The sequence below is a fragment of the Callospermophilus lateralis genome, chromosome 10, assembly GCF_048772815.1.
Source record: "Callospermophilus lateralis isolate mCalLat2 chromosome 10, mCalLat2.hap1, whole genome shotgun sequence".
NCBI classification, from domain to species: domain Eukaryota; kingdom Metazoa; phylum Chordata; class Mammalia; order Rodentia; family Sciuridae; genus Callospermophilus; species Callospermophilus lateralis.
The window spans coordinates 24,396,068-24,404,165 of NC_135314.1; the positions used below are offsets into that span (position 1 = coordinate 24,396,068).

At 39.5% G+C, this 8,098-nt stretch overlaps 1 pseudogene; it reads right to left on the reverse strand.

Annotated features, from left to right (window-relative positions):
• Positions 1-5,303: 5,303 nt before the first annotated feature.
• On the reverse strand, positions 5,304-6,919 carry LOC143407769 (cyclin-dependent kinase 4 pseudogene; annotated as a pseudogene).
• Positions 6,920-8,098: the final 1,179 nt, after the last annotated feature.

The window sequence follows — 8,098 nt, forward strand, 5'->3', positions numbered from 1 at the left end:
CAAGTAGACCCAACATAAAAAGTTGCTTAATGGATGTTCAAAGTCAGTTATATAAATTCCTCTAGGAATTAGTTCTACCTGATCACATGTTTTTCACTCAACTAATATTAAGTAATTATGTCAAGTCTTAGAAAGGATTGACAGGGTGAAAAGTTTTATGACAAAAATTTGTTACTTATTTGAGGAAAACTTTTATTATGGAAACAAGAACATTTTTGTAAATGATAATAAATATACCTCTGGCAACTAGACATTATGACTTGCCTGGCTTGATGGTATTAAAGAGAAACAATTTTTTTTTTTTATATATATAGTTTGCTGTGTTGGACTTTATTCCTCTGGTTGATAAGAGTTATCCACTTTTACAAGACAGAAACCTAATATGAAAGTATTTTTTATTGCCTAGGTCGTAGCTGGTTTTGAATCTCTACCTGTTCTGTGTTTACATTTGATTGCTAAGTGTACTTTCATGTCAGGGACAGAGAGACATTGAGAAAGCCACTAGATGGAGGCCAAGAAAAAAAATAAGCCTGGCCTATTCACTAATGAATAACCAGCAGGTATGAATGAAGAACACATGCACAATCATCTCCTTCTTTTGAAAAAAATGCTTATTAATCACTCCATGGGTGGCAGAGCGTAGGGGACCATGTCATACCTGCCCTTCTAACCCCTTTGTTAAATAAACAATTTCAGGAAACTCAGCCTTCAAAGCTCAACCCCAGAGACTGCTGAGAATGGCACCCTCTCCAGGTGGGGACACAGCAGCCCTGCCTCCATAGAAGGTGACATTCAATAATTGTTTGAAGGAAGGAAGTAAATTAAGGCAGAAGAATTTGACAAAGGCTTTTTTGAAATCAGGATTTCTCTAAATGGTTGTTACCCAATTAGCATTCCTCTAAATGGAAGGAAGAAGTGCGACAGTGCTATATGAGCCATACCAGCCACTTAAAATGTGCCTCCCCAGGCAATCAGAAAGGACAGTTCTACATAAAATCGCTTGAAGATATATTTCCTGATGGAAATACCAGGGATGAATTTATCATTTAATGAAGTTAGAAAATCATTTCTGTTTGACAACAATCAAGTGAATATTTCAAAACAGCTAGTACAGAGGATTTTGAATGTTAGAAAAACAAAGAAATGATGTATAGTGAGATGAGAAATATGCAGAGTGTCTTGATCTGGTCATTGCATATTGTACATGTGCCCTGAATGTCATTGTATGTACCCTATCCATGTGTACAATTAGTATGCGTCAATTAAAAATAAAAGTTCTTTTTTTCTCTCTCTTTTGCACAATGCCCTGGGTTAAGTCCTGAGTACTGAAACAAAGATTTTTATAATAATTCTTTTTTTACAAGAAAATGCTTCTGAGAGTTCATGTTTCTCTTCATATACTGCCCTCCTCTTTCTATACCCGGGGCCCTCAGGAGCTGTCCTCTAATGTGAGTGACTGTGCCGCGTTAGTGAGTCATTATTAGCTATTTTTAATACATAGACATGTGAGAGAGCTGTCTGTTATGAAGACTCGCTTGCCAGCAGCCGGGTATGAGAACATTTTAGTAAAGTCCAGGGCTTCAAGCCAGTTTCTGAAGTGAGGCAGAAATGAGGCCTAGACAGAAAAGCCTGTTATGTTTTTCAGACTAGAACAGAAAGACCGCAGATGTAGGGTTTAATTTGAGCAGTAAGTTAGCATAGGTGTTGATTTAGGAAGATCTAAAATATATAGAACTAATGGAAAGATTAATGAGGGGCCTTGGGATGAGTGAATGATGACTTAGATTGCACTTAGACCCTTCTCATTATGGATTTTAATGCCTAGGTGCTGGATAGTGGTAGCTAAAAATAAAATGTGGTGGTATATTTTTAAATAGTAGATTTCTTCCCTCTGCTGGATTTCTAACCTGATTTCACAAACAGAAATCTGATTTTAAAAGTAAGGGAATCTCGTGCTGATTTTATGAGCCTGGATGCACAGAGATTAGAGAATTACTTGTCTGTTTGCTTATTTATTCTATTTTATTTGTATTTTGGTACCTTGCTCCACAAACAATTTAGACAGAAATGATAGATAACCTTAGGAAAATACCAAACCTATGCAAAACTCTCCTACCCAGCTATCTGACATATCTAGAACCTGGATGAGAAACTAGAATGATTCCCAAATCTCAGTACATATAAATAGATGCTACAGGATTCAGGCATTAAGTCAGTCAGGACTGTCAACCATAGTAAAACCACTCAGGCCCTCACTCATTATTTGTTCAACTGTAGACATAATAAGCTTGGTTATCAGGGTTTATTCAGGTCCTAGGAAACCAGAGCAGCACATAGCTGCACTTTTTTTTTTTTTTTTTTTTTTTTGGCATTAACTGTTATACAAAGGGTTTTCACATCCATTATTCATTGTTCAAGGCAGACACAGCAATAGCACCAAGAAGTGGCAGTTGACTGCTTGGCAGCACCATAAGTAGTTGGAAAGAGGAGGCATATAAACCACAAGAACACTCTAGTCTGCAGTCACAGTCAGAGGGACGTAGAGAACCACAGACCCCCATTTCCAGAACACATCGCCAGAATTCTTAGACCCGCATGTGAGTCAAGTCTAGTGCAGCACCCCAGTCAACATGTGATTTGTCTCGACGGTTCTTCTCGGGTGGCCTGACAGCCTCTGTTTATGAGTTGACAGGGATGAAATTCTCTAGAGTTGACAAGGAATCCCTGAGGATTGATTTTTTTTTTTTTTTTTTGGTACTGGGGATTGAACTCAGGGACACTCAGCCACAGAGCCATATCCCCAGCCCTATTTTGTATCTTTATTTAGAGACAGGGTCTCACTGAGTTTCTCAGCACCTTGCCATTGCTGAGGCTGGCTTTGAACTCATGATCTTCCTGTCTCAGTCTCCTGAGCCACTGGGATTACAGGCGTGTACCATTGCACCCAGCCTGATGATTGATTTTTATGTGTCAATTTAGCTGGGCCATGGTACCCAAATATCTGTGCATTATTCTGGGTGTTTTAGTGAGGGTCATTTTGGATGAGATTAACATTTAAATCATTGGATTTTGAATAACCAGATTGCCCCTCTAATGTGGCCTTGTCCAATCAGTTGAAGGTCTAAAGAGAACAAAACTGACCTCTCCTGAGCATGAAAAAAATTTGTGGCAGATGACCTTCATCCTTGAACTGCAACATCTTGCCTGAGTCTTCAGCCTGCTGGTCCACTCTGCAGATTTTAGATTCGGCAGCTTCCATAATCATGTGAGTCAATTTCTTAAAATAAATAAATAAATGTGTATGTGTGTGTGTGTGTGTGTGTGTGTGCGTGTACCCCATGGCTTCTGTTTTTCTGGAAAACCCTGGTTAATACAGAATCTTTTTGCAAATCAGGACATGAAACATTGCATAGTTCTGATTATGTCATTTCTAATAATTCTTGATGGAAAATATTCTTTATATCATTATCAATAATAGCAAAACAAAGGTATCCCAGTGGCTCAGGAAGCTGAAACAGGAGGATCACGAGTTTAAAGCCAGCCTCAACAATGGAGAGGTGCTAAGCAACTCAGTGAGACATTGTGTCTAAAATAAAATACAAAATACGGCTGGGGATGTGGCTCAGTGGTTGAGTGCCCCTGAGTTCAATCTCCAGTACCAAACAACAACAAAAAGCAAAAGCAAAACAAATGGAGATTTGTCTAAATACATATTAATAGTAAATTGAATAAATGAATTATAACAGGTCATATCCCATAAGGTACAATATTGTTATGCCTTCAAAATTGATTATGGTAGAACTATATAAAATGGTGATGGTGACATAAAGAAGTGTCTGAGATAGACTGTTAGTAAAAAAATTGCAAACTGCAGTGAAGTATACATAATTTGATCCCATTTATGTGGGAAATAGTTATATGGTGTATAGTCTAATAGGAAAATAGTACAATAAAAATGACTAACTCTGCTCACTGTACTGACAGCTGCCTATGCATGTAAGGAGCTTTGTGTGTATTAATTCATTAAATTTATTCAGTTCAACGAATATTGATTGAATGCTGTGCTAGGTGATAGGTATTCAGAAGTAAATCAGATCAGTGGTTCTCAACCCAAGGTGGTTTTACCCCACAGAGGACATTTGGTTCGTAAACATTTTTTGTTGTCATGGTGTGTGTGTACAAAGCATTTACTCCTGACATCTAGTGGGTAGAAGCCAGAGATGGTGCTACCCATCCTACTATGCACAGAACAGTAGCTCTCACTCAGACCCAAGAATTTTTAGCCTAAAATGTTAATAGATGTTGAGAAACTCAGATATTGAGAAACTCCGAATCAGACAAAATCCCTGCCTCCATGGAACTGGCAAAAATTTACTTGATTCTTATAACAAGTCCATGAAGTTGATGCTATTATTAACCTCATTTAATAGATGAGACACCTGAGAAATGAGAAGGTTAGGTAAAGACAAAAGTTAAATGGCTTATGGATACCTCTGGGAATTGAGGTTGGTGTGTAACTTCACTTTATGTGTATGTATGTGTGTGTGTGTGTGTATATATATATATATATATATATATATTTGAATTTTAAACAACAAACTTTACTTCTATAACGATTATTTTTTAAATTCAAATTTGAGTTATAAAGGATCTTAAAATGAATTATTAGTCCTAATTGCCTGTTTAAAATAATTCAGTATCCCAGACTTACCTTCCCAGTGCTCTGTGATCTATTTCCACCTAGCTTTTCAACTTTCTTTGTTCCTCACACTGCAGTCTCAATTCCAACTGCAGTAGGGCCTTGTCTTTTTTTTTTTTTTTTTGAAGGCTGAAACATTTTCTATTTGCGCATCATTCTATTAAGGGCAAAACGAGTAGGATCACCTACCTAAATTGTGAACTGAAATGAATTTACAAAGAGTTCCTTTTATATTGAACCAAATCTGCTTCTCTGTAATTATCCACTGATCCTGGTTTGCTGCTGTCGATATTTACAGATTAATATGCAGAGCATCTTCATAAGACAAGACTTTCAATGTTTATATATTGATATCTCTAAATATCTAACCATTTAATATTTAAATCTTCTTTGTAAATTTTCTCTCAGTTAAGCCTAATTCTTTAAAAAATTTTTTTTCATATTTCTTTGTCTCATTTTGTTTTCCTGTATTAAAAAAGGACCGGGATATCACGGTAGGGAAGAGGAGAAGGGACAAAGCTCTCGGTCTACACAGAGATGGGGGTGGGGAAAAGCTGGAGGAGGAGTCTCCCTGGCCTCTGAGAGGAAGGCTGAGGTTGCCTTCTCACTGAGCTTCTCTCCACTTGGGCATCCTAAGAGGGGGATGTGGCAACTTCTCTTCCTTCTGTGGCAGCTGCTCTATCGGTCTTTGGGAATTGCCTCTTTCCCTATGTAGGTAAAAGTGCTGCAGGGCTGAGAGGGCAGATATGGGCTTTCCTGGATTGAGAAATCAGAATTTCCAGCAGCAGCTGGGTTCCTTCCTCTATCTAGGGCAGCATTAATGACACTGAATGAGCCCTGGGGGTGGGGAGGAAGGGTCCTAAGGGCACAAACACGTTCAGGCCAGGCATTCTCCAGAGGCAATCAGGAGAATCAGGTCAAAGATCTGGCCTAGCTGGTCAACTTCACTGTTTCCACAGAAGAGAGCTTTTGTCAAGTATCTGGCAAAGGCATACCTGACGTGCCACACACCTACTGGTGATGTATATGTGGACTGCAGGAGAAACTCAGGAGCATGATACCAGAGTAACATCCACAGGGTTATGTGACATCTGGTAGCTGTAGATTCTGGCTAACCCACAGTCTGCCTGCCTGACAACTGTCCTGCCTCTTGTCACTGGAATGTTCTTAGGCTTCAGGTCTTGGTGAATGATGCAATGAAAGAGATTCAGTTGGAAACTGGCTCATCAGATTCTTGACAGTCTCTGCAGGCAATCCTGGTGGGAGTATCTTATCCAGATGTGTCCTTAGGTCTTGGTCTACATATTTAAGCACCAGGGTCACTTGGATCTTCCATTCAGCTCAGGCGATAGCCCAGATGTCCACAGCTGGATAACAGTGGTTCTCTAAAAAGCCTCCACCCACCTCAGCAAGGCTACCCTAACATCTGTGCAGATGGAGAGGCCTCCTCCAACTCCTCCTCTATCTGGCACTGACATGTTCTTGAGGACTACAAAGTGGCCACTATGGGGATCATGGATCTTGGGTACCATTCCATAAGCTCTGGAACCATTTCATCTGAGGATCATGGGAGACCCTTATGCCAGACTAGAAGCTGCAGAGGTGTCTGGTTATCTCATCCTGGGAGCTGGTTCCTGCCCAGTCATACACCCCAGCTTATTCTTGGGAAGTTGGACTACAGCCATAGGCTGGAGACAGCCCTCATTCACTTTGAATATTTCGAGTCACTTCCCTCATTGAGTTTTGTTTGAAGATCATTTAGCACCCCAGTGAACTCTTCTTCTAGAATATTCCACTATGCCAATGTGCTTCCTGGAGTGGCACATGCAGTATCTATACCAAAGTTTAGGGCTGAAGTGAGTAACTAGAAAGCAAATCATCTCCACTTCTTATTTATTTATTTTTTTCCTGAACTTTGTTGTGTGTACTCTCATTGAATTCCCTTTCTTGGCAATGTATCACCTCATTGTGTTGAGTCATCAGTATAAAGTATGAAATCATATTCAGTACACTCTGTTGAAGAATGCAAAGATGAGTTTCTCTTGCCTTATGACTTCAGAGCTCCTGCTTCTATGGTCTTAGGACTCAGGAATTTACATCAGTGTCCCTACCTCCTCCACTTCTGGTTCTCAGGCCTTCAAATCCAGATTGAATTATTCCACCAGTGTTCCTGGTTCTCCATCTTGCAGATGGCATGTCATGGGCCTTCTCAGCCTCCATAGTTGATTTTTGTAGAACTCCAAGTTTGTGAAATCATTGAATTCATTCATTCTTTCTTTCTTTTATAGTAGAATGCATTTTGACATTGTACACAAATGGACACAACTTCTCATTCCTCTGGCTACACATGGTGCAGAGTCACTCCAGTAGTGTAATCATACATGTATATATGTTTCATTCTACAATCTTTCCCATACCCACAGCCCCACCCTTCCCCTGACTCCCCTTTACACAAACCAAAGTTTCTTCATTCTCCCCTATTCCCCCCCTCCCACCAACCCCACTATGGATCAGTATTCACTTATCAGAGAAAACACTCAGATTTTGGTTTAGGGGGATTGACTTATTTTACTTAGCCTGATAGTCTCTAGTTCCATCCATTTACCTGCAAATGCTATAATTTCATTCTTCTTTAAGAATGAGTAATATTCCATCATACACACACACATACACACACACACACACACACACACACACACACACACACACTACATTTTCTTTATCCATTCATCTGTTGAAGGGCATCTTGGTTGGTTCCATGGTTTAGCTATTGTGAACTGAGCTGCTATAAATATTGATGTGGCTGCATCACTATAGTATGGTGATTTTAAGTCCTTTGGGTATAGACAGAGGAGCGGTATAGCTGGGTCAAATGGTGGATCCATTCCAAGTTTTCTGAGGTATCTCCATACTGCTTTCCATTGTGGCTGCACCAATTCGCAGTCCCACCAGCAATGTATGAGTGTACCTTTTCTCCTACATTGGAATCATTGCAGTCTACACATGGAAGGTCTAGCTGGAAGCCAGAGTTGTCCTTGGTGATCTGAGCCAGTGTCATGGACCAGGAAGCTACAGAAGAAAGGAGAGTCATAATTTCCCAAGTGAACTGAGAAGTAACTCTACTTCAAGATGGTAAGTCTTGAGCCCAGTTGTCTATGTTTATGAAAACCTTATCATAATCATTCACTTTCAATTGAGAAAGGCATCCTCAGTACAATTTTTAAACATTCCAACTTTGCAAGACAAATCTGAGAAAAATCTGACCTCTTGTACTAATATAATTTCTGTTCTCAGTTCCTTTGAACATGGAAGTCGTTTTAATATTTTTTTTCTCGAGGAAAAAGTCTTGCACAGTGCTATAAATAAACACCCACTAGCAGTGTAAGATTTAGTTTCCTA